The sequence below is a fragment of the Sciurus vulgaris genome (genome assembly GCF_902686455.1).
Source record: "Sciurus vulgaris genome assembly, chromosome: 11".
Classification (NCBI taxonomy): Eukaryota; Metazoa; Chordata; class Mammalia; order Rodentia; family Sciuridae; genus Sciurus; species Sciurus vulgaris.
In genome coordinates this window covers 56570020-56597849 of record NC_136472.1, presented here as the reverse complement: position 1 = coordinate 56597849, position 27830 = coordinate 56570020, and the positions used below count along the sequence as shown (strand labels likewise).

At 42.7% G+C, this 27830-nt stretch overlaps 1 long non-coding RNA gene across 1 annotated transcript in view; it reads right to left on the bottom strand.

Annotated features, from left to right (window-relative positions):
- Positions 1 to 21822, bottom strand: part of LOC306639990 — a 38302-nt gene extending 16480 nt beyond the window's left edge. Inside the window, exons 1-2 of the long non-coding RNA XR_013757715.1 lie at positions 21566 to 21822; positions 3314 to 3513 (exon numbers count right to left, since the gene is read on the bottom strand). This is a non-coding gene — a long non-coding RNA (uncharacterized lncRNA). The remainder of the gene's footprint in view (positions 1 to 3313; positions 3514 to 21565) is intronic.
- Positions 21823 to 27830: the final 6008 nt, after the last annotated feature.

Sequence of the window (27830 nt, the reverse complement as noted above, 5' to 3'; positions counted from 1 at the left end):
CTCAGAGGTAAAACGTGTACCTAATTAGCATGAGACTCTGGGTTCAATTCCTAACACGGGGAGGTGGGAGGTCAGGCAGATACGAAAAATGAGTAACACAGAACTTTGAGAAATGAAAAAGAAAATTGTTGAAGTTAAAAATCTGGTGCAAGTGCGAAAGAGTAGATTAGACACAACAAAATAGAGAATTGGTGATGTGGAAGAATGCTGAGGAGATTTATGAGAATGAAGTCCAGACGGGGATGGAAAATATGAACAGTTAAGTGATACGAAAGATAAAACAAGAAGGGGCAACAGGAATTGAAAGACAACTAGTAAAGAAGTAATGACTGAGAAAATTTCCAGAACTGATGAAAAGTTATGACTCAACAGTACAGAAACATAAATGGACCCACTAAGATTAAGTAAGTAAATCTGGACCTGTAATTACTGTAGTGAGTTTGAAAAAAAATAAAAATAAAAATAAAAGAAAAAGAAGGTCATCCTCTCAAGGGAATAGTGATTAGACAAAATGTTCTCAACAGTAATGAAAGCCAGAATAAGGTAGAATAAAATTGTTAACATGCTAAGAAAAAATAACTAGCCAAAAAACTATCTTTCAAAAATGAGGGTAAAATAAAAACATGTAAGATGAGAAAAACTGAGTTTACAATCAGGCTGATCTTCCCTGGAATAATTTCTAAATAATGAACTTCAGAAAGAAGGAAGATGATCTCAAAAGAAGCACAATAAAAAATAAAGAAATTGGTAAACATGTAAGTAAATATAAACCAGACACATTCTCTATAGAATATATAACAATAGTGATAACAATTGCAATATAAGAATATGCAATATATGAGGGTAAAGAGGACAGACCTAAATAAAACATTCAAGGACAACACCACAGAGTCAAGAGAAGAGTAACTGTAATAAAGTATTCAAACAGTCTCATGTTATTTCTTGTACTGATGAGAAATATTTACATGTTGCCTAATGATATTAAGTACACAAGCTGAAACTCAAATGCAACAGGTAATAGAAACTAAATTTGTAACTTACACAAATGTAGAGGTAGAAAAAATTTAGACCATAAAAAGCAATTTAAAAAAAAAAAAAGACAAAAAAGTAGTGCAGAAAGGGAAAGGCAAAGACAAAGTGTGGAGTAAACTGTTAGAAACAAATACAAATATTTCAATAATTACAACAAATATAAAAGAATTAAAGTCACCAATTAATATACAGAGTTTGCCAAACTGGATTTAAAAACAAACTACATACTGTTCAAAAAGAGAAACCTAAGAACACAAAAAGTTTCAAAGTAAAAGGATAGAAAAAACATTCTAGGTCAAGGTTAACTAAATAAATCTGGGGTGGCTATATTGATATAAAAATATACTTCAAAAACACTAGAGGTATTACATTACACGAACAGGTTCAATCTCCAGAAGTTATAAAGGCTATTAACTAATATTCAACTAATAAAATAGGTTTAAAGATGTTAGAAGCAGAAGAAGAAAATGAAAAATTAACTTCATAGTGAGAGGGTTCAACACATCTATCTGATTATTAATGGACCAATCAGATGAGAATTTAAAATAATTTGAACATGCTAATCAACTATGAAAGTTAATACTGTATACCCAGTAATTGGTTGATGCACCTCTTTCAAGCACACCTAGAACATTTACAAAATAGAACACATATTCGATCAAACAGTAGGTTAGGATCAATTTCAACCATGTTCCTGACTATTGTATAATTAAAGTATAAATCAATGACAAAAAGATAACTAAAATCACCATCACTGTACCAAAAGGCTGGTGGGGCAGACCTGCTTCTCAAGTTATTCAGGAACCTCCATCTGTCTTTAGGATATTGACCTCATCTGCATGGTTGAAGCTTGGTAAAGGACACATATGTTGGCCATCTTGCAGAAGCAGAAAGAAAAAGTCCTGGGCAAGCAATTTTATTTTAAATTCACATTTCATTGGTGATAATTTAATCACACAGATGGGCCGCACTCAGTTCATGCAAGCTGAAAAATATAGTCTCTGGCTACACAGTCGTGTCCAGGAAACTGGAGAGATCAGAGCTGGAGGATCAACTAAAAGTTTGTCACACTCCCTAACTCATTCTGTGAAGTATAATAGTGTTACTGAAACCACAAAAGAACAGTAGGAAAAAGAAAATTGCTAGCCAATCTCACTCAAGAGATGCAAACATCCTAAACAGAAAAAGGAAAAATGCTATTTCAACAATTCAGAAAATATATAAACAGAATTAAATGCTCAAAAAGATATCTTTTAAATGATCACCTCAGAATGGATTCATTTATGTCTGTTGATTCTTGCAAATGAGAAAATGCAAAGGGGAGCTAAATGATTCACTCAAGGTCACATAGCAAGCTGAAGGCCCAAGTGCCTACCTCCCACCCTACCCACCTTAGACACTGCCCAGACATGTAGAGGAGCCAGGACTCTTGGCAGGGACCACACCCTTTGTCGTTGCACAGTAATTATTTCCATCTCTTCTGAGTGTGGGACAAACCATGCAAGCTCCTTATTTTCTGGACTTCTTAACTAACTTAATGAGCACTGGAAAGCCCTTCGCACTTCATAGAGTACCCAGACACACAGTATTTCTTTAATTCTCTTAGAATCCCAGAGAAATCAGTGGTATTATTGCCATTCTGCAGATAAAGGAGCCAGAACTGGCCTCTTTAATTGCTTTGTCCATCTATACATCTCTAGAGATCCCAGTCACTGCAGAACCATGCCACGTATCCCCTGTTGGAAAGCTCCTCTTTCCTGAAGTTGTCTCCAGGGCTCTGGGGCAGCCTTGTCCTGAGAAACCCCAGAGGGCAGAGCCTCCAGGCCAGAGGGCAAAGGGCAACCAGCTAGGTTGAGCAAGCGTGATTCTTCCAGCTGTCACTGGAAGGAGCTCCAACCAGTTACTCTGATGTCTTCATTTGAGGATTGGAGCAGGATTACAGCTGCCCTCCCCTCCCTTCCCTACACCACATACACACACAATTTCACATATTTTAGATGGACAGGAGACTCTGCAGGGAAAAGAGGACTGGATTAGGAATTGCATACACTCTGAGGTCTGGTTTTGGCTCTGTCTCTTACCATATGATCTGAGATTCATGTATAATGCACACCCTGAGGCTTCTGTGCAATGCACGACACGGAAGGATGTGTTGGTGGGAGGGGTGTTGATGCTTCTTGGCAGCATTATTACTATTCATTCCAGCAGTTGGTCTGTTCTCTGACTTAGCAGCCTCTTTTGAGCATTGGCTGTTTGGGGGTGGTCTTTCCTCAGATCTTACCTGTGCTAAGCAGGATAGAGGTTCAACAGCTGCTTCGAAACCTCAAAACAACAGTCACTCAAATGAGGTAGAGTTGGGGTGGGCAGCCCAGGCTTGGTGTCATGGCTCCATAATGTTAGTGGCCCAGGAGTCTTCCATCTCTTGCTCCGTCATCCCTTGGGTATCACACTCATCGTACAGTCTAAATGCTGCCACCACTTCTGCATTCCAGGAAGCAGGCAAGAGAACCAAGAGCTTACCCTCTCCCTTAATGACATAATTCAGAAAGTGTTCACACGGCTTCCATCCCACTGGGCAGAATTCAGTCCTATGACCACATCTAGTTACAGTGTTGGCTGCCACATATCATTGTTGTCTAAGCAGCTCTACGGCCAGTTAAAATTTTTACTAATATAAAGAATATAGAAAGATGGAGAAAGACATGGAGAGGCAATTTTCAGTCTCTTCCGTATCATTTCTTCCCTTGCACACTTATGGAGAATGAGGGACTTCTCAGATTGAAAGGAGTTTCTAATGGTGTTCTGTTTTAGCAGGCATTTTGAACTAGCCATGATTTATTGGAGTCTATTTTAGAGTTACTAAGTCAGAAAAGTCAGCAAATAAGCATCAGTCCTACCTAGAACAACTTGGGAGAACAATTCAGCAACGTCCGCCTTTTCCTCTGAAATGAGCAACCTGATAAAAAGGACTCAACCAAGAAGGGGACACATTCATGAAGGGCGTTTACTAATAGCTAGAGCTAGCTAGAGCATGTCCACCCAACAGAACTGCCTAGTCTCGGAAGGCCCCACCCTTAGCCACCTACTTTTTACCTCCTCTAGGCAGAAATGAATATCCAGGCTAGTTTTCAGCACCATAAGCTTCCCCATCTACAAAAGGCAGTGACTGGGGCAGGGTACAAAGCTCAAGGGGTGCCCTGCCATTGGCAAGAAGTTATGTTCTCATCTATTGGCAGATTCAAGTATGAAGACATCAGGGCTGGCAAAGTTTGTGTCCAGGTGGACACAACCAGGAGAGCAGACATACCTAATACAAAGCTTAGGAGCTTGGTGGCAGACCGAATGCTCAGTGACAAGGGCCAAACTTGGCCTCTGGCACCAGGTGCAGAGAACTGGTGATCACACTTCTTTTATGGCCCTTGCACACAAAAGAAAATTAGAATGCCGATTTTAGTTTTGCCATTTATTGGGGTCCCATTGTGTCAGACATCGTGAAAAGAGCTTTACGTATATGTATTTATTACATATATAGGGTTCACAGAAACCCTATGGGGAATGAGGAAGCAGAAACTAAAAGAAATGAAATAACTTGCTGCAAATTACACATCCTGTAAGGGTCAGCAGCAGGATTTAAAGCTGGGTCTGTCTGACTCTAAAGCTAGCGAGTTTAAAAACTATTCTAGAATTAAACTCAGAGGGCGGGAGAGAAGGGGCTTTGAGTCTAGTGGATCTGAGTATAAATCTCAGCCTGCTGTATCTGCCAGCAGCCTCTTGAAGTCTCCATGCCCAGATTCCCTCCTCTGTCCAATGGCCCTTATAATGAGCACCCCAACTCAGCTGCATGCTATAGTATTAACAAAGTGCCCAGAGGCTTCTCTAGCACTCAACCCATAGTAAGCTTCCTTACTTCTTCCCCATCTGCAAGTCTGAAAACTGCAGGGTGTTTGCATGCTTTTGGTCTCTGCTCTGACCCAGCATCTTTCCATCTTTCCTGCTCCCTCTTCCATGACTGTCTGTCTCTTTACCCTATCTTATTCTCCCTCTTAATACATCATCCTCTGATGTGTGGCTGTCTGTCTCTTTACCCTATCTTATTCTCTCCCTTAATACATCATCCTCTGATGTGTTATATATTTATATATTTATGTGTATTTTGTCTGTCTCTGTGCATTAGAATGTAGGCTTAATGAGGACATTAGAATGTAGGCTTAATGAGGACAGGGATTTTCGTTGTTGTTGTTCTGGTTTTATTTACTAATGTATCCTTAATGTCTAGATAATAACATGGCAAGGACTGGGCACCCAGAAACATTTAGTGAATGGATCTACCTACTAATCAATGTCTAGAAGATTACACAAAGGGTACCTGGTAGATTTAATGTAATGAATGAATGAACCAATCATGGCCAAGCAGATTATACATGTCTTAATTTGTCTCCTCCTCTAGGGACAGGCTAAAGTTGTATGTGCATATGTGTGCACACACACACACACACACACACACACACACACACACACAGTGTAGGGGGTGAGTTGCTCAGTGTCTTAAAACCTTTCCAATACTGTGGGTTGGCTCATCCCCTCCTTGGAAACTGAGAAGTAACATAGCCAGAGTGACACAGCTCAAGGGGAGAGGAATTTTTCTTTTTTGTCCCCCAAGTCCATCTCCCTTCCTGAAATTCCCACACTTGTAGAACATTCTCTTCCAACAAAGTCTACACCACCCTTCTGAATCTTCATCCCACCTCCCAGCTCCCTGCTCTGGGCTGCCAGCCCCTCTATATGACAGCTTTCTCAGGTTCCTGAGAATGGGACACCCAGTCACTTGGCATTCTGAACAGGCTTCTACTGCCTCCACAACATAGTGGGTTCTGGAACATTCTAAGGAATGGGCTTTTTTGGCCAGTGAAGACAAACCCCAAGAATCAGATAAACACCAGGAGCCTGGCCTCCACCCCTCTTGGGACTGATTCACGAGGCCCAGGCATGCCCATTAACTGCCAGCCCAGCCCTGTGTGCTCAGAAAAATATCGCTGCAGCTCTCAAGGCGGCTGCAGAGCTTCTCAGAAGAGCCGCGGCCATAATAACAAGGCGTCCGCCTCCCCGCCTGGGAGCCCATCAGTTATTATCTGTAGCACAAACACCTACCACTTTGTACTAACATTTTGGCAGTTTCACACAAACAGAGCACTTAGCGCTGCCCCATAACTCTGCGTTGTTGCTGGGCTCCAGCTCCCAGCTGGCACGGGCAGCCAAGTGGTCTGTAACAAAAAAGTAAGGCAGCAAATGAAACGTTCTCGGTTGTTTTTTATGGGCTCTACAGACCCCACCGCTCCCCCCTGCTCCCATGGCAGACACACAAGTATGAGTTCAGACCCTGCACACGACACACTTTTCGGACAGGCCCTGGTGACGCCAGCTTTGGGGATTACAACAGGATGGATTGTGCAGGCTCGGAGTGGCATTTTCCATCTTTGGCCAGGGGCTTCCGCAGGAGGCGCCTGGGATCTGCAGACTTGGGTCTGCCCACCAACTAGGCAGGACAGGCTCGGGGAGCTCGCCTCCCAGCTGGGCATCCTCTAGCACATGCTGCTCCAGCAGGGAAGACAGAGAGCCCCAAACACTGCTGGCTGCCCAAATATTTGCCTCCGAGCTTTAGCCCAGCAAGGAGTCCAGGCTGGAACAGTTCAAAGGCCATGTAGCTTTTCCTGGCAGAGCCTGGAGTCACAGAGGCTGCAGGAGATTGCAGAGAGCAGTCTTTTGGTCCTGCAGCCTGGTGCAGCCCACTACAGGCGTTCTTCCAGCCTATGGTCCAGGGCTGTTTGAACTATCTCTTGGCCACTGACCCATCCAACTAGCTACTGCCTCTTTCTAATGATCCCTGGATTTTCCAGAAGCTAAAAATGTTTCGGAGAGGTACCAGAAGGCTGCAAGGTGCCAGGTGCTGCACTGGGCATTTTAATGGCTATTACCTCATTAAATACTGATAACAGTCCATCTGAAGGCAAAAACACTTGGGCTCAGAGATGCAGAGTGAGCTGCCCAGGGTTACACAACCAATGAATGGGGATGCTGGGACAGAAACTCCCAACTGCCTCAATCTGAAGGGCAGCCTTTGCCTTCAAGCCAGGCTGCCTCCTGGAGAGAATGAGGAGCCCGAGAGAACTTCTTGAGAGGCCTGGACATTTGTGACAACTTTGGGGAATGACATGACACATGTGCTATGTAGGACTAGGCCACTGTCCTCTCTCTGGTCTAAGGTGCCATCATCTGTGCAGTGAAGGGCATGGGTCTGATGTTCCCTTAGATATATATCTTACACTTGACTGGTGGGCTCTGCCTTTGAAACATATCCACCTTTCTGCTCAGACCCCTGCTCCTTCCTCATCCATCCCAGGACTGCTGCACTGGCCTTCGGCTGCCTCCCTGCCTCCAGTGGGCACACCCACAGTGCACCCATAGGAGCCCACAGATGTGTAACCAGCCACTATACAATGTCCACACTCTGACTCACTGTTCAAGGTCTCTCAAAGTTTGGCTCCCACTTTCAGAAACAAAGCAAGTGGGGACACCAGACCCAAAGGATTAGAAGAAGAAGGAAAATCCAGATAGGGCAGAGATGGGGGCTGACCCAAGATATGACTGTGTACCAGCTTGGCTGAAGAATATGCAGTGGGAGTTCTTGGCATGGGGGTGACAGACAGTGTATGGGGCACCAAGGCTCCGGCACAGTCGAAGAGACAGCAGGGGATTAATCCAAGCTTGACTCCATCTTGGGACTAAGCCAGCTGCTGGCAGATCAGTCTAGGGCCTATCTCCTCAGGAAATTAAAGGGTTAATCAGGGAAACCAAGGAAGCCATCAGTGTCAAGACAGAGAGTGAGGCAGGAAGCCTCCTATCAGTCCTCATCAAAGAGAACCTCATTTGCTGCCCAACTTAACCCCCACTTTCAGATGGCTGGAGGCTGAGCCCTCTGCAGTACAGCACACATTTTAGTCTGGTGGACTTTCATGGTGGAGACTCCCGCTAAGTTCCTGACCTGGTTGTAGTCTCTCCCTCCTCCCTATCCCTGTCAAATGGTACTCATTTCTCAAAACTTCCTCCCTCATCACCACCTTTCTGGTCCTCCTTTACAGGAACCCCACCACTGCCAAGCCTCCCCTGATCTCAAAGACCTGCTTGATAGGTCCTTCATATGGCCTCACCTTATTTTAGACCATCTTTACTAAAGCAGACCTTAAAGTCTTAGAGAATTCACACAGAACCCTTCCTTCTTTGAATCTACTCCACTTACACAGGGTTGAGCAGCTGGGAGATGGTCACAGACTCACTCATTCAACTATAGCAAGGAATTTTTCTGAGTCAGGTCATAGACCAAGTGGCAGAAATTGGGAGACAAAGATGACTTAAGTTGTCATCAGACTTAGAATCAGATTACAGGACTTTTTTAGATTAGGAACCACTAAAATTGTAAAAAAAAAAAAAAAAAAAAAAAAAAAGTAAAAAGAACCTAGAGAAGGAATTCATGAGAAAGTTCTTAGAGGTGGCACAGGGCTGACCCAACTCTGGGCTTTCCAAGAGCACAGAGTGGAGGAGAAGCTGTCAAGGAAGCCTCTGAGCTTCTGAAAGTAAAGCAAGCAGCCCTTGAAAGGCTTTGCCTGAGACCAACTATGAACCATGGAAAGTGAGTTTTTGAACCAGAGTTCAGACCCATTGGAAACATCTCAAAACTCTGAAGACCTCACCATCTGGTGACCTTAGATGAGTATCTTCAAGTTCACTGGAAAAACGAAAAAATTTATTCCTATCGTGCATTGTGCCTATTGTTAATAGACTACAAAGTACTTTGCTCGGCAAAGGCTGTTGACAGTAATGATGATAATCATGAAGAAGATAGCAAGAGCCTCCCTTCTCCCTATTCACCCCTTTGAGTCACAACAGAGGGGCCTGGACACCATAGCCCTCTGAGACCAGCCAGGGTCCAGTCTCCTTGCCCCGTGGAAACCTCAACCTCAGGGTGGCCCGCCGGCGCTCTGCCTGCCCGGTGGCACAGGCCTGGGAATAGACAGGCCCAGCCCACTCTAATTACTCCCACTCTGGCATCTGCCTCTGGTTAAATGCACAGCTCCTCTCACTGGCTCAGAACATCAGCCATAAACAGAGCATCTGCATGGCGGATGCTGTCATTTAAAAATAGCTCAGGCTTGGGAACCACATTTCCCTGCCCTGGGAGTTCCTGGAATGGGAGCAGGAGCATCTTTCGCGGATTTAGACCTCCATCAAGCAGCTCAGGGTTCCCAGGCAGGGCGTACTAGGCTGCCATGCTGGTACAGTTCCCAGAAAAGCCACCAGGTGGCGTAAGGGCTGCCGCCTGGGGGGCCCAGGCGGCCAGAATGAGGCCCTGCGCATCGGTCCTGCTCTCCCACCACTTGGCCCCGGGAGCTGGCTGCGGGCAGCGGCTTGGCAGCCTGCGGCTGGGGGCGGATGGTGAGTGGTGTGGGGTTTCAGCCTCCCCGGAGGGCCCTCATGGCTGTGTGCTGAGCAAACGTTCGGGCCTGATGTCGGCAACATGCGGAACCAATTTTCGGGGAACTCAGCAGCCAAACCAGCCACCTTTGGGCGGGAAGCAGGATTGCTGTCAGCCTTGGGGGCTCAGGGTCTCCGGTTTGGAAAATCAGAGGTCTCCTCGTGGTGGGAGGGCAAGGTCAACCTAGATGTGATGGCCTGAGAATAAGGAGCCTGTGACAAAGGCTGAACTCATCTCCCCTGTGCTGGGGAATTAAAATCAGGGCTGAAGTACCATTATTTTAAAATATAAAGTACCTAGTGCGTGACCAGCACTATCCTACCTTTTCTATGCATTTGGTTACCGAATCCTCACAACCAACAAGTCTCAGGAGAGTCAATCAGGCACTGTCCAGGGCCTGTGTCTTTAAGAGGCAATGCAACATCACTGGAACAAACTACTTTGTTTGGGGACCTGAATCAGCATCACAAGATTCAGGTCCCCAAACTAAGTGGTGGTTCTTCTGCTAACCAAGGGCCTCACACACAAGTGTGAGGACTCCCTATGACCTCCCTAAACTCTGAGTCATGCCACAGGGGCCTGAACCACAGACCTGCCCAGCACCAGCCAATAGCCACCTTGCTTAGTGGAAACCCTAACCTCATTTCTTAAACTACTGCCTCTAACTAAACCTAAAATAAATACTTAAATCACACACCTTTGAAACGTTTTTGGTTTTCCCACTGACTGGCCCTGGATATTATCACAATCACTCCCATTTTACAGATGTGACAGCTAAGAACCAGGGAGTTAATAAGTTATAGGGCATGTCCCTAAGGAAGATGGAGGGCTATAACCAGAAGATAGGTAGATAGGATGCCAGGCAAACAAAATCAATAGATATTCTCCCTTTTCCCCAGAAGCAGAAAGGGCATTTCACCCATCTGAGACTCAGAATCCTCATCCACATAGTGGGTCATACCAGACAATCCCTCTGAGAATCCAGTGAAGCTAAAGCTTGGAAACTCTAGAGTGATGTGCATATAATATAGTTCCAGCCCTAACTGTGGAACACCTGTGGTGTGCAGGAGTCAGGAAAGGAGACTGAAAGATCAGAACACTTGGGAGAAGTATTCTCAGGAAGTTCTTCCATGATTAAACAGTAAGTAGCAAAAAAAAAAAAAAAAAAAAAAAAAAAAAAAAAAAAGGAGGAGCAAGATGGTGGCCTCCAACTAAAATATTTGTCAAAACTTCCTCAAGAAAGGAAAAGGACTCCTTAAGAAATCAAAGGTATCCTCCATTCATACTTTCCCCTCCTCTCACCCTCGTCCTTGTAGCTTCTCAGAGTGGAATTTGGCCACTTCTGACAAAGAAGTGTAGGTGGCTTTGAGCAAGTGTGGGCTCTTCATGGGGTTCCCACATGCCTGAGCAGTCCTTCACCTGCATATGCAACTACTGGGTGTGTGAAAGCATGCAGTGAATATGAGTGACACCTGTGTACGGTCACACCTGAGGGCTGTGCACAGCCAGAGGAGGTCAGTACATTAACTGGAGTGGGATGATTTGATTTGGCTCTTGCTGTTGTGTCTTGCAGTGTCACCTAATGGAACCCAGGTGGTGAGGTGCTGGGGAGTTGAGGCTGAGGACAGTGACTACACATGGAGAGGGCTGAGAGCATGCTTGGGGACAAGAAGGAACAGCTTGCTTCTCAGTGCTCTGCCAGGTTGTGTGGCTGTTCTTCCACTCTCAATTGTGAAGCCACTTTCTCAGGAATGTTATAATGGCTCCTCCACCTGATCGGACCTTGAGTACAAAGGCTACCCTAACATAAATCAGGGGGACCAATCATCTTATTACACAGTTACCCACAGACACAGCTCTCACAGGCTACAAATTTTACATTCAGCATCTCAATTCTCCCAGAGGAGGTCAGTTTCCATTGCGTGGTACAGGGAACTAAGGCTAGGGAATTATACTCTGCAGAGGACAGTGCACATTTGCTCATATGCCTCTGGTCTGCTGAGCCCTTACCCACTAGATAAAACTCCAGGCCCTAACTATGCTTTCCAGATCTGCCTGGGCCAGACTTGTGTGCAAAGTACCTCATCCCTCACTGGCTTCTCCACCCATTCACCCATCCTTTTCTAGTCATGCAGAGTATTTTACCATTCTAAAAACAAACAAACACCACCACCAAAAACTTCCAGGATACCCTTCCCCTTCTCTGCCTGACAAACTCATAGTCTGTTTGCAAAACCTGGCTCAGATATCATCACCTCTTGAACCCCAAGGCAGAGTGGGAAGTCCTGTCTGGGAGGATTTACTGCAGGCACCATCACATCCACTGAAATGACAACAATGATCTGGGGAGCAGCATCTTATGAAGGCCTGCTCTGAAACTCACACTATGAAGGTACTTTACAGGTACTTTATCTGGGCATTGCCTAACGGTGAGGCAGGTAAGGGAACCTCACTGGCAGCAAAATTTAAGAGATGCTGAAACGCTGTGATCAAAATAACTTCTTAACATAGTTTTTTGTTGTTGTTGTTGTTGTTTGTGGTGCTGGGGATCGAACCCTGGGCCTTGTGCTTGCAAGGCAAGCACTCTACCAACTGAGCTATCTCCCCAGCCCCTTAATATAGTATTTTTAAAAACAAAAATTGTTATTTGAAACACAGTACACTTGTGCACTCAGACACACACAAGCATGCAGACCTGCATTTGCCTTCCTGATGGACCCAGCATTTCCCAAAATAGCTCTCAAAGGGATATGGGGATAGAGTCTCAACGACAACAAAACAACAACAACAACAGGAGAAGAAGAGGTGCTTTGTCTCCTTAGAGTCTTGCAAAGTCTGGTCCCACTGAAATAACCTGAGAGAGTTTTAAACCATGGTTTCTTGATCCAATTCAGTTTGACTAAATTTAGACTTCTTTGGAGAGTGGCTTTGGGATATGTATTTTTAAATGTTTCCCAGGTGATTCCTAGGGATGCTAGAGCTGGCTTAACCACTGCTCTAAAATATTCTGCTATTTGGGCTTCACCAGAAGTTAACTATTTCCTTCCATGCCAGCAAAATGGCAGCCAATCCCAACTATCCCTTCTGTTGAAGCCCTGCCAAGGGCCAGCTGCAGCACTTCTCCCTTGCCTGCTAGATTTCCCTAGAATTCTTGGACTGATTGATGTAGGAGTGGTCAGACCCATTCACTTGTGCCGAAAAAAAAAAAAAAAAAAAAAACATCTGACACAATCCAGCTGAAGTTGCCAACACTGGGAACTACAAATTTATTTATTTGCCCTTTCCTAAGAATGAAGATCACAGAATGCAAAAAAGAAAAACAAAACATGATCTCTGATCCCTGAGAATATATGCTGAATGAAAGAGAAAGATAGTAATTGAAGAATCACAAAACAAATGAAAAATTATGACATGGGTCAGTGTTATCAGGGAGAGATCAGAAGAGCAGGTGTGAGAAGGGCAGGGAAGGCTCACCTGAGAAAGTGATGACGTGGTCTGTGTTAAAAGGGAGCAGCATATGCAAAGCCATGGAGATCCTGAGAGGGTACTTGCTTCTGAGCATGGAAGGCGAAGGGGGTCATAGGAAAAATGAGTTTGGAGCAGTCATTGAAGGCCGTCTTCAGGGTTTAGGGTTTTTATCTTAAGATAAATGGGGAGCTACTGCAAGGGTGTAAAGTCTAGGAGGGGACTGTGGGGGTTGCATGTTCAGATTGTTGATTAGGGAGAATCTAGTAGGGATATCTTGCCCCTCCACCCTCATATCTGGTTCCCACTATGGACAGCCCCAGTGGCCTTGCCCTGAAGGAGAGAAGGGGAGACCCTAAGGGCCCAGAAAGCCTGGACCCGAAGGACTTATCTGCCCTGGTGTCACAAGAAGAATTGTTCCAGAAAACAATCAATAAACCTCGAGTTGAGAACATGTGTTTATAATAGTTATTTCTGCATTTGAAATACTCATAAAGAAGATAAGTTAACCCTACTGCCAAAGAAGCAAGCCTAGGTAAAATATTAAGACCCATTCCCTTAGCCATACAGATCCTGTAGACCAGGTCTCCTACTGTGTGCCAGGCAGATCTGGGTGATACCCAGTACATAGGGACCCAATAGGCCATGGCCCCAAGCAATGTCCCAGGCAGGAGTACCTCCCCTCCAGCAGGACAGTCTGCCTTGGCAGGATTTGCAGTTCATAGCTAATAGGAAACATCATGTTTTAATACAGTTCTTCAACTTAAAAAAATGTACCATCCTAGCACTATGGGACAGAAATGGAACTTCTATTCCCATTTTAGATAGATGCATGTTGAGGCTCTGAGAGTGGCTGATCATGTGGCTAGTGAATGTCACTATGACAAAAAACCCCAGCCTCCAGGGAGACCAGAGGACATTACACATCTGTCACTGTGGAATGAGCAATGACCTTGCTAAACACATTCTTTTTCTTTCCACATCTCCAAGTTTAGTGATTGATCAATCAACACATTGCAAAGGAAGGAACTAATCATTTTCTAATCACCAAGAGGCAGCATGAAAACTGGCTGACAGCAGGGACATGAGAGTTAAACAAACCTGGGTAGGACTGATTTATGAGCAATGTGACCTTGAACAAGTCAAGTTCCGTCACCTCTTTTTCTCAGCTGTAAAATAGGTGTAATAATCTGTCCTGTCAAGTAAATCATGGAAGTGGTGATATTACATAATCTGCAAAGTGTATCAAAATGCAAGGTCTTATTATTCCTTCACAGGGTCTCTTAACTCCTGGCCAGGCAGATAATGCCCAGCCCTCCTTGGAGTTCAGGCAGCAAGAGGCACTGACCACCTCCTCCATTCTATCCAGGCTATGGATGTGCCTTGTCACTGGTCTGACCCCATCACTGCTAACTCCATCCACCCACTCACCACCTAAGACTGGGAGGATCTGTGTAAATGTTGAGTCCATTATGCTGCAGAGAGGGCATTCTCCCTCAGCTCTGTCCACGGATGGCTCTTTATTGTCATTCAGATATCAGTTCAACTGTTGCTTCCTCAGAATGTTCTTCCCTGACCATCTTGGCCCCATAGTTTACCCTTAGGCATGATGATACCTATAGGTTTTGCATAGAAGTCCTTCTATAGCTGACAAGGTACGCTTCTATTTCTGGTTCATGAGTCTTTAACATGAATGAGATTGAATTTTCTTCTGCATCTACTAAAATAATCACATGGGTTTTCTCATTTGTTCTATTAATATATAAATTATATTGACTGCTTTTAAAACATTAAACCAACCTTGAATTCTTAGAATAAACCTCCCTTGATCATGACATATTTTTCTTTACACACATTGTTGGATTTGATTGGCTAATAGTAAGAATTTTTGTATTTGTACCCACAAAGGATATTAGTCTATAGTTTTTGTTCTTTTACTAATTTTAATTTTTGTAATGGTTTTGTCTGATTTTGGTAGCAGGGTAATGTTGAATGCTAAAAATGGACTTTTTTTTTTAAATATAGAGAAAATTCACCAAAAAGACCTCCAATCCAGCCTGTTCTTTGTAGGAAGGCTTTTAATTACAAAATCAACATATTTAAAATATATAAAATTATTCTAATTTTCTACTAATATTTTTTTCTATTTGTCCTCTTCATTAAAGTTTTTTAACTAAAAATCTAATATACTTTTCATAATATTTATTATTCTTTCTTTTTTTATTGTAAACAAATGGGATACATGTTGTTTCTCTGTTTGTACATGGAGTAAAGGCATACCATTTGTGTAATCATAAATTTACATAGGATAATGTTGTTTGATTCATTGTTATTTTCTCCTTCCCCACACCCCTCCCACCCCTCTTTTCCCTCTATACAGTCCTTCCTCCATTCTTGCCACCCTCCTTAACCCTAACCCTAAACCTAACCCTAACCCTAACGCTAACCCCTCCCACTCCCCATTATATGTATTCATCTGCTTATCAGCGAGATCATTTGTCCTTTGGTTTTTTGAGATTGGCTTATCTCACTTAGCATGATATTCTCCAATTTCATCCATTTGCCTGCAAATGCCATAATTTTATTATTCTTTATGGCAGAGTAATATTCCATTGTATATATATGCCAGTTTCTTTATCCATTCATCAATTGAAGGACATCTAGGTTGGTTCCACAATCTGGCTGTTGTGAATTGAGCAGCAGTGAACATTGATGTGGCTGTATCTCTGTAGTATGCTGATTTTAAGTCCTCTGGGTATAAGCCAAGGAGTGGGATAGCTGGGTCAAATGGTGGTTCCATTCCAAGCTTTCTGAGGAATTTCCATACTGCTTTCCAGAGTGGCTGCACTAATTTGCAACCCCACCAGCAATGTATGAGTGTATCTTTTTCCCCACATCCTCACCAACAACTATTATTGCTTGTTTTCTTGATAATCACCATTCTAATTGGGGTGAGATGGAATCTTAGGGTAGTTTTGATTTGCATTTCTCTTATTACTAGAGATGTTGAACATTTTTTCATATGTCTGTTGATTGCTTGTACATCATCTTCTGTGAACTTCTGTGAAGTGTCTGTTCATTTCCTTAGCCTATTTGTTGATTGGATTATTTGTATTCTTGGTGTGGAGTTTTTTGAGTTCTTTGAGTTCTTTATATATTGTGGAAATTAGTGCTCTATCTGAAGTATGAGTGGCAAAGATTTTCTCCCACTCTGTAGGCTCTCTCTTCACATTACTGATAGTTTCCTTTGCTGAGAGAAAGCTTTTTAATTTGAATCTATCCCAGTTATTGATTCTTGCTTTCATTTCTTGTGCTATGGGAGTCCTGTTAAGGAAGTCTGATCCTAAGCCGACATGTTGAAGATTTGGACCTACTTTTTCTTCTATAAGATGCAGGGTCTCTGGTCTGATTCCGAGGTCCTTGATCCATTTTGAGTTGAGTTTTGTGCAGGGTGAGAGATAGGGATTTAATTTCATTCTGTTGCATATGGTTTTCCAGTTTTCCCAGCACCATTTGTTGAAGAGGCTATTTTTTCTCCATTGCATATTCTTGGCCGCTTTGTCTAGTATGAGAAAATTGTATTTATTTGGGTTTGTGTTCATGTCCTCTATTCTGTACCACTGATCTACCTGTCTATTTTGGTACCAATACCATGCTGGTTTTTGTTACTATCGCTTTGTAGCAAAGTTGAAGATCTGGTATTGCGATACCCCCTGTTTCACTCTTTCTGCTAAGGATTGCTTTAGCTATTCTGGGTTTCTTATTCTTCCAGATGAATTTCATAATTGCTTGCTCTATTTCTGTAAGGTACGTCATTGGGATTGTAAGGCATGTCATTGGGATTCTTTCATTCTTGATATTTATAAATTTTGTATTCTCTTCTTTTTTTTTTTTTTTTTTTTTTTTTGCGGTGCTGGGGATCGAACCCAGGGCCTTGTGCTTGCACAGCAAGCACTCTGCCGACTGAGCTATCTCCCCAGCCCTGTATTCTCTTCTTTTTCCATAACCAGTCTCATTAGGGTTTTATCAATTTTATTTAGGTTTTTGTGGAACCAGCTTATGGTTTCCTTTATTTTCCTCTATTGCTTGTCCATTTCCTTTTTCATGGATTTCCACTTCTATCTTTATTATTTCCTCCTTCTACTTACTTTGGTCTAAAAGAGATTTTCAAGCACTGGATTCACCCTTCTAAGAATGCAATTGTGTTTGCAGATGGTGACCTCCCCACCCTTACAATAAGAGTGTATCAGTTGTTAATTTCCCTGGTACTATTTTTATAACCAAGTCAACCTTCCCCTCTCACATATCCCATGCCAAGTCATAAAAGTCTCCTATAAACATTTTTCCTTGACAGAGGTGGTAAATATACACCAGCCATGCTGCAATCGCCCCTCACAACTTGGCAAGACAGCTCACATCAGTCAGGCACCCCTTCCTGCTGAAGCCAGAAGGTAACCTGTTTGATGTAGGCATGTTAGCTAGACTGATTACTGGAGAACTCATAGGACACCAAACTGATAGAACTTTCATTCCAAGAGGTATGCTTCACATATGCACATTTCAAATATTTGTATGCTCCTTACAGTTGATGTGTACATTCATTGTTGCCATGTTTTTATTTTTTACTTTCCCGCAGAAGCTCTTACAATCAAGGTGTACTGGAATTGATGCTTGTTCTCCCCATTCACTTACGACTCCCATCATGGCTACACACATGCTCATCATCAGCTTCTGACTCCCTCCTGCAGGCCTCCCAGTCCCTGATGTGGCTCTAACCACTTTCAATTCTCCTGCCCCACCCAAGCCAACATCAGTTCCCATGTCCTCCTTCATGCCCTCCCCATGGAGGATGGGACATCTAGATACCTCCTCATAGAGATGGCTGGGAGGCCTTGATGGGAATGGCTGTTCCAAAAGGACACCCCTTGTGCTTCCCCACACCTGTCTTAGAGAGTCCTAGCAAGTGACTAGACAGCTTCCTGTCCACCAACCCGCAGGAGCCCCTGTGCACCCTCACACAAGCACTTCTTGGAATATGTCCTTCTTTGGGTCCCTAAGTTTCCACAGAGCCTATCAAAAAGAGGAATATTATCCAGGAAAATGTCTTGGGAACTTTGTAGCTCATGGCCCCACTGATGGGAAGGAGGAACAGATTCTTAAAGGAGAGATCAGGAGTCCGAATATCCCTGACAGAATTCCTCATATCCCAATTCAGCCCCATAGCAAGTCTCTGGATTGATTAATGGAATTCAACCTCCCGAAAGCTATTGGCTTCTGCACTGTCTTGCCTGGTGTTGACATTTTGGTTGTCCCAGGGATGTGAGGGTAGATCTGGGGGCAGGCAGCAATGAGTTCACTTTGGAGTCTGTAGAGAGGTTTTTTTTGAAGCTTCCAAAGCATGCTTTAATATATGCCACTTCTTGTTGCTTGACCTTTCCACCCCAATTTTCACCAGATTACTCGAAGTCATTCATGAATTTTGCAATGTCCAATATGGTAGCCACCAGTCTCGTGGCTATTTTGAAATTAAGAAAAATAAATGAAATCTAACATTCAGTTCCTCAGTTTCTCTAGTCACATTTCAGGTTCTCAACAGCCACATGTGACAAGGTGTTTACATCATTACCGAAAGTTTTGTTGGTCAGTTTTGCTTTACTTAGATAACCACTGAGATTCCTCAAATAACTATAGCACTTACTGGTCTTTGTAAACCCCATGGAAGTTGTAGGATAGTGTATAGGCCTGCTCAGAGTCAAGCTCGGACTCAGCCTAAGATGCACATACCCACAATTCTGAAAAGGGCCCGTCCCACTCCATAGGATATGTTGAGCATCTACATCCTGCCAGACCCTCTGGTGCCTGGTGCAGGAGTTGTCTGAATGATCAGACAAGAGCTGTGCCCTCAATTGTGCCCTGTTGAGGATGGGAAACAGACTATACAAACCTAAAACAAGGTAATGGACCCCAAGCAGAGGAAGGAATGCATGATGAGGGTCTTGGGAGCAGAGGTGGCCTGAAATTATCACTGGTAGGGAAGCAGTGAAAACTGCAGAAAATAGACTAAGTCCAAGTAGTTTCTGAATGATAAAGGGGAATTCTCCTAACAGTCCTGGCAAAAAACACTTTAAAAAAAAATTAAGAACACATTCCAAAATGAAGACGCAAGACATAGCCCAGAGGGCTGGAGAACTATAAGCAAGCTGATGCTGGTGGAGGACATACTGGTCTTACATGTGCCTCAACATCACACAAAGCTTAGGACAGGTTAGCTGCTCAGCACATATGCAAATATGAATATTAACCCTAAAACTCAGGAGTGCATGAATTATTGTTTTTCTAAATCTTAATTGAATTTCTCCTTGAAGCCCTAATTATGCCAGGATTTTGGAAACTCTGAATAAAACATTCTGAGTAATACCATTCATTTGAGGGGCTGGATCAAGCCTCACCAGAAAGTAATACTACCTCTACTTTTGGGTTATGTGAATCATTAAGTTCTTGTTCTTTGAAGTTGCTCAGAGTTGGGTTTTCTGCCATAAAGGGTCCATTTACAGGGAAGGAAATGGGGTTTTGATTCTATGAGCAAGTGGTTCTCATTCTTGAGGGAGCACTGTAATCACCTGGAAGGTGTGCCATAACACAGATTCTTGGGCCCCATCCTCAGACTCAAGAGTTGCATCCTTAAATTTGAATTTCTAACAATCCCTGATTACTGCTGGTGGTTGGACTAATTTTGAGCACCACTGCCTTAGCCACTTACCCAAGGTGACTCTGTAAGTGGCAATCTGGAATTTGAACCAAGTCCTATCTAAGTTCAAGCACAGAACTTTCCCCACTCACTACCTTAAGTAGACAGGGTGGAAGAACACTTCAGCAGGAGGATACTATATGTATTTGTTTTGCATATGACCAGAAAACTAGCATGGGATGGGGGCAGAGAGAAACCCATCAAATTTAAGTTATTTAGAGAATAAGGTGCAATAATTTTCAGACAACCTTGTCTGATTATTCTCCTTATAAAACGCCATTCTTGTTCCCACTTCAGCTATCTTTCACTTACAAAAGGCATCTGCCTCTGTGCACACACAGTGCTTCATTATGTGGGCCACTTAATTACATGTATAAAGTGTAATGAAATTTCATATGTCCATATGGAGTAGTGTTAGGCAATATTTTTATAATGTTGCTTCCAGCCATCGTGTGAAAGTCATAACGTCACTGCCACATAATTCCTTGGAAATTCCCACCTAATACTATATGGGTAATGCTAAAACCAAATAAACTTTTTCTATCCCTCCCCTTCCCTTTACTCCAAGCAATCTAATCAACTGTTGCCATGATGGAGGCTAAGTGCATTGGGAGCTCTGGAAGATTCAGAACATAAAATTGAGGTGGGCCTCTAAGCACCCCAAAATGACTGGGGATGGGGTATCCTGCTTTAGCTAAAAAGGGGCTATTGTGTCTTCTGTTACCACCTCCTAGAGTTTGGATAAAATATTAAGCTTTGCATTTTCTCTAGGAATGGAGAAAGAGAACAAGGATGAAGGATAAGGAAGGGAGAGAAACCTCATAGAGGGCAACCAAAAACTGAAAGGGAAATTGGCAGGCAAGTCTGCCACCACTGGACCCAACTGGAAGGCATCTGCAGTCCTGGAATCAGTGGTTTCAAACTGACTGAAGAGGTGGAATGTAAATTCCTGACAACTTGGATCATGTTTAATTCAGCCCAGTAAACATTTTGGATGCTGACTAGGATATAGGCCCTGTGCTAAGTGCTGAGAACATGTAAATGAATTAGGCACTTCCCTGCGTGAAGATGACGGTCAGGAGCTGTGGCAGATATCAGTGTGCAGTGGTAATGTCCTCCACATTTAGTTTTTTGGCAAAAGTGATGTGATCAGATTTGCAGTTTAGGAAGATGATCTTGGCTGGAGGGGACTTGTGGGGCTTGGAGGCACAAAGTCCAGGTAACACATTACTGCAAGTTCCAGAAAAGAAAACGCAATGTCTGGGACCAAAGGGGGCTATCCAGAAAGCAGCGGAATAGTGTGGAATTATCGAGGAGATAAAAGTTGCAGGCTGTGACAAGGGCAATGGAAGAGTCTAAGGTGAGTCCCAAGTTTCAGGTTCAGATGACAGAAAGTTGACATGAATTCAGCATCTGGCAGAGTTTGAGGTAAAGAATAGATGCTTAATCAATTCTCTTTAAGTTGAATTAAGTGAATCATTGTCAACTTACTCTAAGTCTTTCTATTTCTAGGACATTTCATTGTTAGGATTCATTACAACAGTGTAGGTAAAAATTCCTAACTCTGTATCTGGTTCAACCTAGGTGCAAAAAAACTAAATTCAGGAGTCTGAGGGCAGCTAAAAATGTCCGAGTGAGCGTATACACTGTGGTTTGGCATCCTCCTGAAACATCCCTACACATTAGTAAAGAGATGTTTTCAAAGGCAGAAACCCAGAGGTAAGGCAGCGTGGACGAGACCGTAGCACTAAAAGCTGAGCTGCGGGGCAGCGGAATGTGAAAGGTCCACTCACCCAGGGGCGCAGCGAAGCTGAAGCCTGAGCAGAGTCAGAAGGCCAAAGGCAAATGAGGTACATGGCGGCATCTCTAAACTTCAGAATAAAGGCCCAGGAACTGCACCGACGTCCCTGGAGGTGAAAGCAGAGATGACGCCAAGTCAGAGGAAGGGACTGCAAGTCTGTTTAAGTAGAAGCAGGATCCTCTCCCAGGGCCAGAAGTGCCTTTCCCGGCTCAAGCGGCTCATCAGCCACCGGAAGTGCGGGTTAACCGGAAGTCGGCGCAGGCGCTGCCTGCACGCTGGATCCTGGGAGGACTGGCAGCCGGCGTAGGCCACAGGCGGAGCCCTGAAGCTCTTCTCTGGGTGAATGAATCTTGGAGAAAACCTAAAGATGCTGACCTCAGAAGTTCAGCCGTGTCACTTACATTAAGGATTTTAACACAAGTCCCTTCCTCATACATAAAACTTCCTATTGGATTTTTTTTCAACATCATCCTCAAACACGATCAGAGAGCGAGGTCCACCAGATCCATTAGGAAAGTCTCTGATATTAAAACAAACAAAAATGCAACAAAATAGGTGACTAAAAGGTAATCTGCAAGAGGCTGAAATCTTCGTGTTGTTTCCTGAGCCAAGTTCTTAGTTGCCAAGGATATAGTAAGCACTGATGATATGGATGAATGAATGAGTGACCGAGTGAAGCAATTAGGAGAAAATAAGATATAAAAGGAAAAAAATTAATTATATTAAAAATTTTAAATAATATTTTCAAAGGAATGGGAAAAGTTAAAACCTGTCCATAAAAACAAAACTAGTATGCCAGGAAAAAGGAAAGTTTCACAGAACAAAGAGGAGCACTTGGAAATTTAGAAGACGATACAGACACCAAAAAAAAAAAAAAAAAAAAAAAAAAAAAATTGACATTCCGAAGGAAAAAAAATGGTATTTTTTCAACAACAACAAAAATCTAAAATAGAATAGAGAATCAAAGACCAAACTTGGGAGGTTTGATATTGAGTATTATGAGTTCCTGAGAAAGATATAGAGAAAACTGTGAGGATAAACTAAAGAAATAATTCACGATAACTTTTCAGAACTGAAGGATCTGAATTTCCAGTTTGAAAGGGCCCACTGAATACTCAGCACAACACAATGAATAGATTTATACCTGAATAGATTTATACCTACACAATTATCATGAAATTTCAAAACCCTGAGGACAAGGTCTTTCAAGCTGTGAGAGAGACAGAACAGGGGAGTTTTTAAAGGCACAAATCCAGAGGACAAAGAAATGGAGGAGAACTTAGCACTAAAACTTTAGCAGGTGGTCAACAGACTATTAAATGTAACAGAGAAGTGCTGCAAGCCAAGGAACAAGAATCAGAACATCCAGAATTCTCAACAGCTACACTGTTACCTAGAAGATAATAATGCAATGCCTTCAATTTTTCAATGAGAAATAATTTCCAACATAGAATTCTATGAGCTGAAATCATTAACAAAGTGTGAAGGTAGAATAAAAATATTTTAGACACACTAAGCCTCAAAGAAAAGCAAAGAGAAGGAAGGAAGGAAAGGAGGGAAGAAAAGAAGAGAAAAGAAAAAAGACTGATGACTTCCCATGTATCCTTTTTCAAGAATCACCTGGAGGATGTGCTCCAGCAAAGCGGGAGAATAAACAATGAAAGAGAAAAGACACAGAATCTAGGAAACAAGGCACCTGACAGAAGAGAAATCTGCAGTGTACAATTTGTGTCCCTTTCATGCTTTTGGAAGATGAAGCCCTTTAGGAAGACCTGTAAGAATTCCACAATATCTGTCTTCGCCAATCTCTTCTCCCAAAACCCTATGCTCCAAGTAATTTGATCCTCTGCTCCTGGAATAAAAATTCCTTCTCCTCCCCACCCCCTTTTGCTGCTCTTTCTGTTTAGAATTTCCTTTGTATGACTGGATCTTTCTCATTATTCAAACTGTTGCCCAAATGCCACCTCCTTAGAAAGAATTCCCTGGTCATCCTCTCAAAACAACCTCATCCTCCTCATTCTGCTTTACCTTTTTTTCATGGCCTTCCTTATTCTCTAAAATTGTTATTCTTTTATGTGGTGTCCTGCTGTTCCATCATAGTGTCAACTCTGTGAGTAGGCACCTCAGTCTGTCCTCTTTTCAAATATGTTATCCTGGCTTTTGAACAATACCAGACATATAGCGGGCATCTCAATAAACTTTTGAAAATAAACAAATAAATTAATAATTCCACATAATGCTCTTAACAACACTGTGGGGTAAGAATTCTTATCCCTCTTCTACAGATATTGAAGATGATGTTTAGAGAAGTTAAATGACCCACTGAACAACACACAGCAGCTTAGAGATAGAGTCAGAATTCCTGGTCTGCCACATTGTACCACTTGCATTGTTCTCATTCTCACGTACTTCCCCAGAGTGGATCACATTCTTCTCTCCCAGATCTGCTAACTACCCTATGGGTCTCAGCTTTGCCATCTGAATTGCCATGCTGTGCTTCAGACCAATTAACCCAGACCTTTTGGACATTTCAAGTAGTTAACACTCACCAGCATATAAAGGACCTAAAGTATCCCAGATGATTTCAAAAGGTAACTGCAGTTGAAAACCCTGCTTCAGGACAAGGCTTCTCAATTTATGGGGCCAGAATTAATTAAATGTCTGGGAAACATTTTCAATATATCTGAGTATTGCTCTTCCTCCTTCCATGGATTTTGGAACTTGGCCTGCTTCTTTTCAGACCTAACCCAGCCCAGAATCCCTTCATTCATTTATTAATCTCAATCTTCAAGAGGACCAGGAGAATTCAGCACACCTAAGGAACACACCTGAACCCTGTCTGGGCTTAATTTCCTGGTGCTGCCAAAGTAAACCCAGACTCTAGAAGAGTATTATTTTTATGCAAGAAAAAAAAAATCAAGTTTTATTCTGTGAACTTTAGTCTCAGTCATAGCAGTAGAAGTTCTAGAGGTTCTAGAAGCTTCAGTGGGCATCTGCTCTGTGCCAGCCCTCTGCTATTGCCACCAAAGAAACAGGATGGACAATACCCTGACCACAGGCCTGGTCTACTCAAAAATGGACATTCTGTGTGATAATTCCCATGAACCAGCAGTTGAAGATTAGCTACAGTTCACTAAAGATTTACAGGCAGAGCTAGAACCAGGCTGCAAATGACACAAGAGTCTCCACACTGCCACAGTCACTTGGCTGTGTCAGCATCCCTTCTGTACTGAGTCTGGCTTTCCAACTTGTTTCTCATATAAAGCCCATGCTGTATAGAACTTCAGAGACAGCCCAGCACCCTCCTCCTGGGAAGCTGGTTTTCCTTTGGGAGCGCCTTCATCTATTCAGTCTATGTGCTCAAAGGGAGGAGTTGATCTTGTTCCATTTCCTGGACTGTAGCCATGGTCATATGATGCAAACTAAACCTAGGAGACTTAATTCATGTATGTTGGTAGAAAACATACAAGACAGAGAAGGCCTCTTGTGGTTGAATTTAAAGCTGAGACACTACAGATCTGGAACTGCAGCAGGATGTCTTATGGAAGAGCCTGCCCAGGAACAGAGCTAATATGAACCGAGCATAGAGACAGAGGCCAAGTGTAAATGCTGCTGTTTGAACACCTGTATTCAGCCAGGACTGAAGCCATATTCTCTGGGTACTTTCTCAATTTTGTAAACCACTTTTTGATGCATAAGCAGTTTGTGTTGCAGTCATTATAAATAAATAAAATCTAAATAATGCTGTATTTGAGTTCATCAAAGCTTTGTGAGGATTTGCTTTGTTTCTGGGGTCACAGGTGTCTTCAGCTCTCTAAATTACCCACCTCCCAGATGGCCAATCAGAAAAATGGATGCAATTCACATATCTGAGTGGTCAGACCCCCAATACTATAGTAGAGAAATCCATGAGCCTTCAACTTTGTTTAGTAAGTCCTGTATTTCTCTAGTCTATCATTATTGTGGAGTTGAATGGGATTTTGGTTACATTTAATTTCCTCCTACCATCATATTAAAACTTGTAAAATTAAGTTCAGTTCCAAGTTTTGATTGGACAATTTAACTTTTCTGGTCGTCACTTCCCAGATTTTTTTGTAAGTTAATTGGACTTTTGCCCACCCTTTGCAGTGGAGTTGCAGATATCACACTCAGTTTGGCAGGCATTTGAAATTCAACAGTCTGAAAAGTGATCCAGGTTCTTGGGCTGTATTTATAGACACAGTATTTATCCCTTGGTGTGTCTTATCTGACACAGTTTAAGGCCCAGAACCACTTGTGTTTTCCATAGCTCTATCCAGGGCAAGCATGCTGCGTTGGCACCCCCAGCACAGGGACTCCCTGCCTTTCTGGCACTTGTGTAGGAGTTGCAGGGCAGGTGCAGTTACCTCCACAGGTGAAAAAATCAAGGTACCAGGCCCCAGACTTTCTGTAATTTTTCTACAAGAATGCCCTCCTGTGTTCTGTCTAAGGGGAGATGGCTGCTTGGAAAATTTGCCTCTGATTTCTCCAGTGGCTCAAACCTATATATTTAGCAGGTGTTATTTTAACTATTCATAAACAAAGTGAATTATTTCTTTAAAATGGTCAACAAAAGCATTTATGTGATTTCATAAGGATTTTTATCCAAATATAGAATATAAGAATCGTTCTTTTTTTTTTTTTTTACAAAAAAATAGATTATAACTTAAGTGTGATTCAGGGCAGTGCAATGTCACATCATAGAAGAAAAATTGGCTTATTCATGGATCAGGATCTTGACTATATTTCTGTGGTCATTTCACTCTTTGACATTTATTGTGCCTAACTTTTCTACACGTCTGTGTTATTCATCAATAACATCAGTGCTTCTTTCATTTCCAAAAGTATATCTACATTTCACATTTGGCATTTCACAAAATGGACCCAAGCTCACTTATCTTTTTCATGTAATAATACTTATAATGGAAAAGCTGAGTTTTTATTAAAATTAACATGTGATAAGAACTTTAAAATAGAATGATAAATGATTCAAATAAAAGAATGTACTAATAATTTTCCTTGCTTCTGTAGACCTATTTTGGGTATGTACAATAATATCCATTAGCTGATTAATCTTAATCCAAAGTCTGAAACCTAATTTATTGTACTTAGTAAATTAAAGTTGACCCTGTTTCTCTCAGTCTAACCTTTTGGGTTTAGTTGATGATATAGGTCATATCGATATTGTTGGATCATCAAACTATTATTTCTTGAGCCTGAAAAATGCTAAATTATTTTTGTATGTACTTTCTGGCTCCTAGTATCAATTATTGTCATTTTAAAACATCTTTGATTGCCCCAATAATGCACAATTTCAAAGACCTACTGTGGGGCCATATGGGATATCATCAACTCTGTCTTTAGAATTAAAAACCACAAGTGTGCATTCTGGCACTGCCAGTTAATCTCTTTGTGACTTTGGGTCATGTCCTATTCCTGAGCCTCCAATCAAGGACAGTGACCCTCAACCTACCCACCTCATGATGCTTGTTGACCAGGAGGATAGAGAAGGCAATGAGTCTCCTATCCTGAGGCTTGCTTCTCAGTACCCCATGGAGTGCTTTCAGGGGTACCTGTGTACCATATTTGAGAAAACAAAGCTCTCGAGTGCTCTTAAGGAAAGACCATTACCTGGATCATGGGTTTCTTTTTCCAGAAAGGAAGGAGAGGATATGGGGTGAACAGCTGCACACAGTTGGGCTCCTTGCCCTCCTCCACCCCAAGGAAAGGCAGTTGGGTTCCCTTTTAGGTGAGAGGCCTGGAGACGGGCCTTCGGTACTTCTTGTCTCAGAGAGGAGTGAAGAGTAACCTTGGGTACCTGGGAGGTCAAGGAAAGGGTAAGGCAAACCCATAAAAGTTTCCTGTTTCAGTCTGTTCCTTTCCACATTCTACAATTCTAGCCAAGATGCCTAGGAGGAAGGATGGAGCTGCAGCTCTAGACTCAGAGACACATGTACCCAACTGTGTATATTCCTGAAGCAAAGACTCTCAGTGCACCCATCCCTCATAATCTAGCAGAAGAGACAAATCATTATGATGTGGCAAAAAGCAGATTGGAAAGGTCCTTTAAAAGTGCCATGGGAACCCTGAGGAAGAGCTTGAAACTGGGAGTCTGGGGAAGCATCCAGAGGTGGGGGTGATATTTGGAGGGTGTTTGAAAGGCAAGTGGGAATTTACCAAACAGAGGTGGTGACAGGGAAAGGAAGACTGGGGTAATCGCACATGGGACTCCGTGTGAG